This window comes from Macaca fascicularis, chromosome 6 (assembly GCF_037993035.2).
Source record: "Macaca fascicularis isolate 582-1 chromosome 6, T2T-MFA8v1.1".
Classification (NCBI taxonomy): Eukaryota; Metazoa; Chordata; class Mammalia; order Primates; family Cercopithecidae; genus Macaca; species Macaca fascicularis.
This window is the reverse complement of record NC_088380.1, coordinates 113006776-113019269: the sequence shown is the minus strand read 5'-3', so window position 1 is coordinate 113019269 and position 12494 is coordinate 113006776. Positions and strand designations below refer to the sequence as shown.

Here is a 12494-nt window from a genome sequence, read left to right as displayed (position 1 = left end):
AGGCAGAGTGATTCTTTTAAAAGGAAGTTCACAGATTTTATTAGCATTTTAGAGAGAAGAGTTTTTTATGTCTAGTGCTGGGTGGCAACACGTAAAATTACATTATTATTTATCCCATTATTAGGCTTATAGTATGCTGTAAAGATGACAAATAACTTCTGTGTTTGTTTCAAGTATATGCTTAGTAATTCATTATGGCTCAACTTTGTCAGGAATTATTTTCAGAGTAGCAAAAACCACTAGTTTGAAGCAGAAATTATCGTAATTCTAGAGCATCAGACAAAAACTTAAATTTATTTATTTGCCTAGTAATTATTTGCCTAGTAATATATTTAAAATCTCATCTCATTGTGGTATTACAATGTAAGTTAATTATGTAATGATATATGAAAAAACTCTATAAATAACTTCCCATTCTTATCTTTGTATTGGAGGATTGAACTAATAATTCTGTCTCCAGAAATAAACAATGAGCAAAATATTGCTAGATTGTCAAAAACAGCCTAAGAAATTCTGTCGATTTTCCCTTTGGTTCTACAAGTGCCCTAGCAAATAATCTAAGAACACTAAATATTGCACATGCTTAGAAAGCATTTCATTTATATTGAAGGTAAAAACTACACTCAAGATTTTTACCGCTCATCAAATAAGTGGAAGCAATGAGAACATAGTTTAGACTATTTGTTTGAGTGTTCACTCACTTAATAAACTTAACATATTTGGATCCAGATTATGAGCCACAGGGATTCCCCAGCTCTGAACATCAATTGGCTGCTGTGTGGATCCTAGAGAAAAGATCACCTAGTAGCAGGAGCTGGGCCCAAGAGTGGCTTTCTGCCATCATTGGAAGCAGGCCACTGGTGTGCAGTGTCTATCTCTCAGAGCTGCCAGTTCTCTGTGACCCCTGGCCTACTTGGCTGGCCTGGCCTTCTGCAGTAGTTGGTCCCAGACCCTCATATCTCTCAGTGACACAACCCAATGGTAAGCTGCCACATGCCTTGTTCAAGGTACTTTGGCCTCCTGCTCTGGAGAGTCTCTATTCCCATGGAGTCAAGAAAGGAGCAGAGGGCCGCTGTGAGCTCACACAAGTATATTAGCTTGCCAGACCTGGTCCTGGAGGCTGCAAGCTGCTAGCAGAGAAGAATGCCAGTTTGCACCCACTTGGTGACATTCCCTGCACCTTGTGGCTTATACTTTGGGTGCTACCATGGCTGTCTTGGAACCAGATGCCCCTGATAACTTACCTGAGAGGATGGCACGACGGATAAGTATGAAGGAATTGACACTGTGTGAAGCAAATGTTCATCAGTGGAAGACAGAAGCCAATGAGAAAATTATTTGACCATCCTTTCTCTGAAAAGGTCCTTTGGAGACAGAGTTATTCATAGAAAACCATCCTTTCCTAGCCACTCTTCCTCTTCTCAATCTTCCTTCCCTTGGAATTTACTCCTCATCACATGTTAGCATGTAAGATGGTAGGCTCAGTTTTCCAGGGAACTAAATCAGCTAACTACCCAACTGAAGAGAATGCGTAGGTCTCTTGCCAGCCATCTAGATATCAGAGTTAATACATTAAGCTAATGCCCTTATCTCATTAGAAATTCCCGCAGCACTTTAATCAGATCTATATACTATTCTATTACATACAATTTAAAAATGCATCATTCCTTGGTTTTAATGCACACGATATTGGAAAGTAGCAAACTTGAAAGAGGATGAGGGATTTTTACACTGTTATTTGTATCAGAGGACTGTTGAGAGACAACAAGGAAAATAATCATTAAAAAAAGAATAAATGGCCAGGCGCGGTGGCTCATGCCTGTAATCCCAGCACTTTGGGAGGCCGGGGTGAGCGAATTGCTTGAGGTCAGGAGTTTGAGACTAGTCTGGCAAACATGGTGAAACCCCATCTCTACTAAAAATACGAAAATTAGCCAGGCATGGTGGTGCATGCCTGTAATCCCAGCTACATGGGAGGTTGAGGCAGTAGAACCACTTGAACCTGGGAGGTGGAGGTTGCAGTGAGCCGAGATTGAGATGGCGCCATTGCACTCCAGCCTGGGCAACAAGAGCGAAACTCCATCTTAAGAAACGAAACAAACAAAAAGAATAAACAATTAATGCAGTATCAAGAGCTCTAAACAATTTAATATGTTTTGCAGCCCTTACTGCTGTAAAATTCAATACAAAACCTGATGTTATAATAATAATCTGGATTATAAGGAAAAAACACAAAATTTTTGTTATTGTATTCCATTTATAGAAGACAGGAAAGTTCCTTGGAAAATTCTCAATTAAATAATTAAAATAAAAATGTATTTGTGTTTAGATTGAATATTGATGCTTGATTTGTCAGAGCTAGACATTCCAACAAATATGTCCATGTACAACTTTTATGCTCTAAGTCTCCAGGTAACATTTAATTTTATGTTTTTCAAGGAGCCAAATAGTTCCATTTGGCAATCTAAAAATATATAGAAGAATACTCATTGTAACCAGGAAATATTACGAAGTGATGTGTCACAACTGATTTTTTTTCCTCTTCTGGCTGTGTGAGAGAGATTAACATTACTTTTCCACAAGCCTAGGCTATTTATTAAAAATACATGAGTCGTATATGAGGCAAGAATCATGATAAGCACCTCACAATGAATTTCACTGAGAAGCACACAAAATAGGTCCTAGGATTATCAACTTTAGAGAAAGTGGCACAACCTGCCTAAAGGCTGTGAGTTGGTAATTGGGGAGCTGGACTGGAGCCCAGGCAATGTGGCCACACAGTCTGTGCCCCTGATCATCACATTTACATCTATTCTTGCTACTGTAAGTTAAAACAAAATGCTTTTATGTGAAACTGTTATTTTTGGTTTTATTTGTGTTTATGGGGGAAGAACAGTGGTGCATAAATGTAATATCAAGACGTCTCTTTGTGTCACAGAAGAGATTTGAACCTTAGTTCTCAAAGTTCCAAAAAAGTCTAAAAAATAAAAAAACAGGCCGGGCGCGGTGGCTCACGCCTGTAACCCCAGCACTTTGGGAGGCCGAGGCGGGCGGATCACAAGGTCAGGAGATCGAGACCACGGTGAAACCCCGTCTCTACTAAAAATACAAAAAATTAGCCGGGCGCGGTTGTGGGCGCCTGTAGTCCCAGCTACTCGGGAGGCTGAGGCAGGAGAATGGCGTGAACCCGGGAGGCGGAGCTTGCAGTGAGCCGAGATCGCGCCACTGCACTCCAGCCTGGGCGACAGAGCGAGACTCTGTCTCAAAAAATAAATAAATAAATAAATAAATAATAAAAAATAAAAAAACTGAGGAAAGTGAATATTTTAGAGAAAGAAGAGAATGCTAAGACATGGGTGAGCAGCACTAAGTGGCCAGAATTTTGGTTTTGGAGTGAGCTGGTCCCGTGCTTCTAGATGGAGTTCGGGGAGCATTGTGTGCTGAATCCCTTTCTGAGGACTTGGTGTTTACTTTTCATACATGTGCCTTACCTTCATTTTTCACAGTGTGCATCTGCATTATGAAAACCGTTATATACTTATCCCTATAATTTTTCCATTATCAAGAATGTTCCAATTTTAACATTTTCTTTAAAACATTTTTACTTTGTTATATTGCTAGATAATGATAAAGCACTGTCAATTTTGAGTTTTTTTTTTTTTGCTTTTATTTGATTTTTATTATTTTTCTTGAAAATTTTTTTGGTTTAACTCAATTCATAAGAGAGAGTATAATTTTTAAAATTAGTTAATTTCCTTAATTTCCATCACAGGAAATTTTATTTTCTTTTAGATGGAGTATTGCCCTGTCATCCAGGCTGGAGTGCGGTGGCACAATCTCGGCTCATCGCAACCTCCACCTCCCTGGTTCAAGTGATTCTCCTACCTCAGCCTCCCGAGTAGCTAGGATTACAGAAATGCGCCACCACACCAGGCTAATTTTTGTATTTTTAGAAGAGACAGGGTTTCACCATGTTGGCCTGGCTGGTCTCAAACTCCTGACCTCAGGTGATCCACCTGCCTTGGCCTCCCAAAGTGCTGGGATTACAGGTGTGAGTTACTATTCCCGGCCCAGAAAATTTCCTTAATGAGTTTACTTTATATTTTGTAATTTGAACATGTTCTTATAGTGTGCACTGTTGTTTTCTGTGCATTTTCTCCTCCTGAAACTATCCGCTCTCTCTTCTATTATGGGAAACAAAAATATTATATTTACATTAGTAAGAGACTGGGAAGGCTTGAGGGCAGTGCTCATAGTTATGTCTTGGAGTCCCCAGTCCACTGCCTTGTTTTCACAGAAAAGAAAGGTCTTTTCCATTGATGGGCTCCCTGATTCTCCTTACCTTGGTCAATCTGACACATTAATCTTAACGTTTCTGCTTGATGCCTGGTTTCTATGAAGCTTATTTTTCCTCTGTAAAAACTATTAACGTGCTTGTTCTTATTCAACAAGTGAAAATAACTAAAACAATAAGTATTGATACATTTAAATTTGAATTCTCAATCAATCTGTGTAAATGTTTGCCTGCCATTTGTCATGATCAGTATGCACAGGAACACCAGGGAAAATGAGTTCAATCATTACAATTAATATGATACTATTAATCCACTGTCATGTTTGAGCCTGTAGTCTGCTGACTTTAAGAAAGATAATTATCTATAAAACTTATGGCAGAAAAAGAATAGCATATTACTATTGGATGCATGCTGACCTTCTATCTCAGAGTAAAATAGACTTGTGACTTATTTCTATATCAATTAGCTAGAACTTAGGGGAAACCGCTAGCCAATTAAGATAAAGCAGAAAAATGACCTTAAAGGCTAATCTTTGCTTCAGAGTATAACTCGAAATATTTTTGGTAATGTATAAATCCCTATTTTATGATGTAGTTAATTTAGCTTTCAAGGTGAAGTACGAATGGAAATAACCAACTGGACCATTTAGACAAAATGACTTGCTTCTAAACTGTCTTTGTAAATTGAATCTTTCTGATTAAATAGGACTTTAATGTAAACATGCATTATTATGCTTAATTTTTATTAATTTTAAAGATTCAGTAATATCTCTTAAGGTAAATTACTTGCAAATGGCACAATTGTGTTAACTGCATAGATAAAAGCATATTAACACTTTCTTAACAATCAAGTGTTGAGTTGAATGTTAGACTTAAACTTTTAAGTTCAAAACACTATACAACATTACCTAATTAAATACTTATATAAAACTGAATAAATCTCATATCTTTCCCTTACAAATAATTTTAGAAGTATAAAGTTACTATAGTACAATTTTTCTTTCCATACTTCTAGTTCAATCTAGCAAATGTGGTTGATAATATAGTTTATGAGATTATCTGTATCAGTGTAGGTTTACCTAAATCACAGAAATAAAATTTCAAAAGGTAGATTATTACCAGCTAGAAAAATGGTAAAAATTCTTAGAAAAGTTTCAGATGTTTCACTTACATAAGTAACCCATGATTTTGTTTATAACATATCGTTTCCATTTTTTATTGGAATAATAATAGTATTTGGGATAGAATTTCTAAAATTTCACATATTAATCTTGGAAAATAACTACTATTTTTATTTTCTTGTAGGTAAGAACTGAGTGTTTCAAAATATATCTGAATGACTGAAATATTGATTTCTGTATTTAAGGTCTAGTTATTTCTACCAATAATCTGTTACCTCTAGAATCTCATCAATATCAGTACTGGTAGGATGTTTAATGTCCAGGGACTGCTACTTGGGCAATTTCTATATTTGTTCCTTCTCTTCTCCTCTCCTTCCCTCCTCTTCTCTCTCTCCTGTAATTCTCTCCTCTCTTTCTCTTTAGTTGAGATTCTCTACCTGCTCTTTATCCTAATTCAACTCTTCTGATGACTCAAATATTACCAGTTTGAGGAAGCCTTAAATAGATATAAGAGTTGTGTTCCCTTGCTTTCAATAGGGTTTCTCTAACCCTGGCATAATAAGCATTACATTCTGCTTAATTATTTACATATGTGCCTGTCCCCATTTCCTCACCAAGAGATCCCTTGGAAAGCAGGGCCAATGTCTCCTTAGCTCTAGTACAATGTGTGAAGCACAGATTTGTAATGAACGCTTATTTTGTACGTAGATAATTGTATTTTTAGGCCCACTTTCCCAACTGTTCAAATAAGTTAATCTTGTTCTCTATGAATACCTTCAAGATGGATTAAATGGGATTTTATAGACTAGAAAATGTATTTTCCCCTTTAGAGGTACCCAGTACAGGTAGGAGGATAATATATTTAGGATATATTTTGGGATTTCTAAAATGCTATAGGAGGAAAGGAAGTTAAATAGAACCAGCACATTATCTTACTAATCTGAATCAAGGACCCAGAATCCCTACACATGTCTTCCCAACCAGAGAACTGGAAAGTGTCTTCACATATTGCAATCGAGACCAGGAAGTATCTCCAAATTATGTCTACCATCTTGTACATTCCTATGGAGTTGCATGAAATGCCACTGAAGTATGCAGGGATGACACCAGAAATTAGATTTAATCTAGGAGTCAGGATATGAAATGATAGACCATTCAGTGATAACCACATCAACAAGAGCAGCAACACGATTGCAAGATTTATTGATGGCCTTCATCATGACTAAAATTGCTGATGGATATTAGTTATCTCTCAGAATTATAGTTCATCTTTCTTAGTAGTTATATAAATCCTGTGTTCAGGTGAAACCCCTGGCAGCTTTACAAAAATATCAAGCTTTACATGGCTAATTTATAAGAAACACTACAGGGCATCTAAATGGTCTTATTTGAAAATGTTGATCAATAAATACTAAAATTCACACTCTAAAGGTAAAATAGTTATGACCTCCACCATCAATTAAGACCACTGGAACATGAAAGTAAGTTTTAAATTGAGTACTAGAAGAAATAACAATGAGCTTCCATTTATCAGTAATTTACTGCCTGCCAATGTACTAAGCACTGAAATTTTAAACATTTCTCATTTATGCCACTGTATACTCAAAGAAATACTATTATGCATATTTGATAGAAGACATAATAAGCAAGGTTCAGTAACTTTCACATTGTGACTAAGCAAGGGTTAATTCCAAACCCAGCTGTGTCTCCCTGCTTGAAAACGCTCTACTATTAATTACAAAACTTCTCAACTATTCCTAGTAAAATGTCTTCTCTGCTACTATGGCAGAAGTATTAGCTCTGCACTATAAAAGAAGAAAAACCTTTAGGTAAATTAAATTTAATAGAGTTTAACTGAGCAAAGAACAATTCACAAATCATGCAGCCCCCAGAACTATAGTAGGATCAGAGTGACTCCGGGACTGCCACATGGTTGGATAACACTTATGAACAGAGAAAGGAAGGTGACATACAGACAGCAAAACCAAGGTGCAGAAACAGCTGGACTCGTTACATCTGAGCCTTTGCTTTATTTGAACCTGGTTTCAACAGTTGGCTGCCTGTGGTTGCCTGAAGTTTAGCTGCTGTGGTTCTGTCTACAGATCAAGTTAGGTTACAGATTACTACGTAAACCTTTAGACCAAACCTAAAATCTGTACAGAGGCAGCTTTAGTTGACCAAGGCCATTTAATTTAATGGCACTTTCCTCCTCACTGGGAATTTGGCTGTTCATCTAGATGTATTAGTTAGTTGCTTAGAGAGGAAAGGTAATTATAATTTTGTGAGAGGACAGAAGAATATTCCTGGTGGAAAGAAGATAAGAATGTCTAAAGATGCATTTTCCCCTTTCTTGTGTATTAGGGATCACATTCTTTAATTGAATAGGAAAAAACATCTAGAAATAATAACAGTCACCATTTACTCAGTGTTCAATATGTGCCAATTATTGTGGTATTTTACATATATTATCCATAATTGTTTATAAAACTGCCTCAAAGTAAAAGTTTGTTGTTTTACAAATGAGAAAAATTGGGCTTGGAGAGCTGAATGATTTGCCAAAACTCAAAGAGAGCTAATGCTAGTGGTTGTCAGGCATTGCATATAAATGCCTATAATAATAAAATGCCCATATGCTCTCTGCTCTGGCAAGGTTGAGAAGATTGACAAAATTGAGGGATGAAAGTGTCTTATATAGAGGTGAAAGGAGATGGTATCACTAGCAAGCATTCTTTAAGAATAAAGATTCCCACCCTCCCCTGATTATAATCATAATTCAACATTTCTATTAAAAAGTAACCCATTTTAAAAATAATGCTCATATACCAATCAATAATTATGCTTATTATTCAGTGATTACATAGAACGTGCTCTTTACCACATAATCTATTCTTTCAAGAACCTTGTTTTTAAGTGAGGTTTGCACTCCTATCTCTGGCAAAAAAGGGCACAGAGACTTAGAAAGGTTAATGATATTGCCAAAAGTACTGCAGTACATTTGTGATTAAAATAGGGATTCATACTCAGAACTGGTTAATCCCTTGCCCTATATTCTTATCTAAGGAAACCATCCTGTTACTACCATCCTTTTAATGCATCCTATTAATAACATTTCATCAGGTGAATGCAAATTACATCCAAAGAAACATGCTTTCGACAGAAAAATTGAGATCTTTGAACTAGATGAAGAGTATCTAGCCTTAGCTAACTAGAATTTAGTCCCATTCAGGAGCTGTCACAGACATTAAGACATTGTGACTAAGACAGAATCCTTATCGGTTGGAAATCACTAATAGTTGAGGAGAAATAGTTGAGTGATATTATGATCACCAAGAATATTGCTTATCCCTGCAGCATACACATCAAACCATCCCTTAGTTCTGAGAATAACTTAATGTGCTGTGATATCAGAGTCTCATTTGCTCTGATGCTGAACTTGTAAACTTAAGGCTATTATTGTGAAAGGATGGGGCTGGGATAATCAGAAACTTAGCTGTATTCATAAATAAGGTATTGATATCTCAGGGAAAGAAAAATCAAGAATATAGTAACATTGTTGAGAATCTGTTAGGATTCTTTTGTATGAGAAAATTAAGACAGGATCATAGGATAATTAAGGGAACTCATTTTTGATATGCAAATATAACTCTAAAATGTAGATTGATAAACCAATGTTCACAAGATAGGTCTCTAAAGAAAAATATTGCAAATTTCTGTATTTCTTATCAGTCACTTGGATCATAACATAGAAGCCACCTTTTTCATATTTGTGGATGACACAGATTTAGGAGGATTATCTAATATATTTCATGACAGTGGCATGGTTCACAAATCTTGATATGCTAGAATGATGGACTGAAACCAATAAAGAAGAATTTGACAGAAATAAATAAAAGATTCTCCATTTAGATTAAAAACAAGTTACATAAACACAGATTCAGAAAGTCCTATCTCAAAAGCAGTTCAGTGAAAATGTTGGTGATAGAAGAAGTTAGTGAGAGAAACCAACAATTAAACAAGAATTTTAAAAAACATTAAACTCTAGGTTGTTTTAATGAGAATGTTAACAGTATGCAATAGCTCTATGTCAGGGTTTTTCAAAGCTGGAGTCAAGATCCATTAGTGAGGTCTGAATCACTTTGTGGATCCTAAAGAGAAAAGTGTTTTATTTTTATTTGTTATAACTAAAAAAAATAGAAAAGGATAGAATGGAATAAAAAGAACAAGGGAACATTGTTCATGCAATGGGTATAAAGAAATAGTTGTGTATACTTGTGTGTATCTGTGTGTGATTATCAGTTCCAAGAAAATAAGTATTTTTTATTATACCAATTACTTCTGAATACCCAGTACATAGATGTAGAAAGTTGCATAGCACATGAAGTGTGCTCAATAAATGTTATGTACTGAATTAGGATGAAAAATGTATTTTTGTTTTTTACTGCAGGTTATGTTGAAAAAGTTTAAAAGTCATAGATCTCTGTTACTTTACAAAGTCAAGTACACTGGGACACGAGAATAACTGAAAAATTTGGAAGACATGGCAACAATTTGCAGAGCCTCTAAATGAATTCTGCCATGCTGGAGCTATCTGTTTTAGAAACCATATAATTTTGGAAACTGGAAGCTATGATGCTTAACCCCCAAAATTCCTGGGACCAGGATAGATGTCTTCATACCAAAAAAGGGCTTTCAAGTGAAAGGATAAGTATTTCCGCAGGTCTAGCACCATGAGACACACTTTTTTAAAAAGTACTTGCATTCTTAATATTGTAGAAATACACAAACAATACATTTTTCAAAAAATATCAACAGTAGGGAAATGAACTGCTTTTTAATACTTTCAGTAGTAGATGGTGCCCTGATATTGATTTTGTTTTTAAAACAGAAACATTCCCACATTTGCAATGAGAATAAATACTGCAAGTTCTTTGTAAATCCACTTAATTTTTAATTCAGTTTTCCTTGATGCAAAGATTATTACCATATTAAAAAAAATAAAGTAATTAGTTGGCTAGTTGGTTTGTTGTTCTAGGAACAGAACTGGTACTGTGAAATAATGCAGAAAGCAACTGAATTAGAATATATAAGCTGTTAAGGGCATAATATAACCAAAGGACAGAATAATATCTTTCTGAAGGGAGACAGAAAAATAGATACCTATAAATCAGTGTATATTTCGTCAGGTTTTTAAATACATAGATTTCTAAATGATTTTGGATTATATTAAGATTAATGTCTAGGATATTTATTATCTTCCATTGACCTGATAATTCTTATACTGTATTTTTAAAATACTATTTTTATAAACACATACATATAATATTATTTACAAAATATTATATAAGATAAAATAGATTTATTGTGTATTTCATGCAATATACATTATTGTAGAGTATTATTAATTTTTGGTAGAAAAGTTTCATATTATTAATTTTTTTAAATAGTCTTATCTGTTTTTTCAAATGAAATCTAGAATAATTTTGACAAGTTACAAAAGCAACCTCATTTGTATTTTATTTGAATCTTACACCTGTAATTCATGAGAATGAAAAGGTATTCTTAATTATTCTTCTTTCCATCCATGAATATAGTATATCTCTCTCAGTTAAAAAAAATAATGTGCTCCAGAAAATGTTTAATAAATTATTCATATATATTTTTATATGTACTAAAATACAATCTTGTGCATTTAATAGAGCTACATATTAGGAGTCAACATCTCAAAATAGTTTTAGATAGACTTGATAAGCAAAATAAAGGATTGAACAAATAAAAGACATCAATTTATAATTTTACAGAGTTTATACCTGCAATTTAAAGACAATGAATGGTTAGGCATGCTTGAAATTATTTAACAGGACAACATGTTACATTGAGAGTTAGAAGTAGCTCAGAAAATGCTCATGACTAATATGCTAAGAAACCTCTGCCTGAAAAGAACAAACAGAAAAATATAAAGAGCAATAATGCCAATTGCACTATAACTTGACTATATTTGAAATGTAGTCAAAATACACTTCATTTAACTTACGACACACAACAGCAATCCCATTACTCATTTTATACACTTGAAATAATATTGTTCTACCAAAAAGACACATGCACTCCTATGCTTATTGTGGCATTATTCTCAATAGCAAGAACAAGGAATTAACCTAGGTGTTCATCAACAGTGGATTGTTTTTAAAAAACGTGGTACATATACACCAAGGAATACTCCATAGCCATTAAGAAGTCATGTCCTTTGCAGGAACGTGGATGCAGCTAGAGGCCATTCCTGTAAGCAAACCAAGGCACAAAGAGAAAAGCAAATATTGCATGTTCTTATTTATAAGTGGGAGCTAAATCTTGGATTTACACAGACATAGATGGGAATAATAGGCATGGGAGACTCTGAAAGGGAAGGGACAAAGGCTGAAAAACTTCCTATCGGGTACTATGTTCTCTATCTGGGGTGTGGTATCAACACAAGCCCAAAGCTCAGCACCATGCAATGTACCCTTGTAACAAATCTGCACATGTGCCTTCCGAATGTAAAATAAAAATGGAAATTAAAAAAAAAACTACCAAACACAATACCAATGAAAATACAAAAAGCTAAATATGCACAAATCTCAGGGACCAAGCTATGAGAAAATGTTTACTGAGCAGGTTCTTTGTGTTAAGCATTGCTTCAAAGACTGGTGATGCAGGAGAAAATGAGATGGACAGTCTCTGTTCTCATGAAAATTTGAGGGAGCAGGTAGGGAGCTGTGGGAATGTGGAGGACGCTGAGTGTGAGTAAGTAAACTACTAAACTGCTATAAAACAAGCAAAAAGTGGCAAGATAATTTTACATGGTGATAAGCGAAGGGAGAATATAAAATGGGATGGGAACAAGAATAATTTGTTCTGGAGTTGAAACTGTATTTCAGGAAACAGTATTACAGTTAGTTTTGTAAGCACAGTCCAGCTTGACTTAAGATGACTGCAAATAATTAGAGACTATGTTCAGAGAGTAATTGAAGGTGGTGAAAGTGTATACAGAACTGAGTCACAGAATATAAACAGAGCCTTCTCAGCTTGCTATTAAGTAGATT

At 35.0% G+C, this 12494-nt stretch overlaps 1 pseudogene; it reads left to right on the top strand.

Annotated features, from left to right (window-relative positions):
• Positions 1-1207: 1207 nt before the first annotated feature.
• Positions 1208-12494, top strand: part of LOC141406972 (uncharacterized) — a 42501-nt pseudogene continuing 31214 nt past the window's right edge.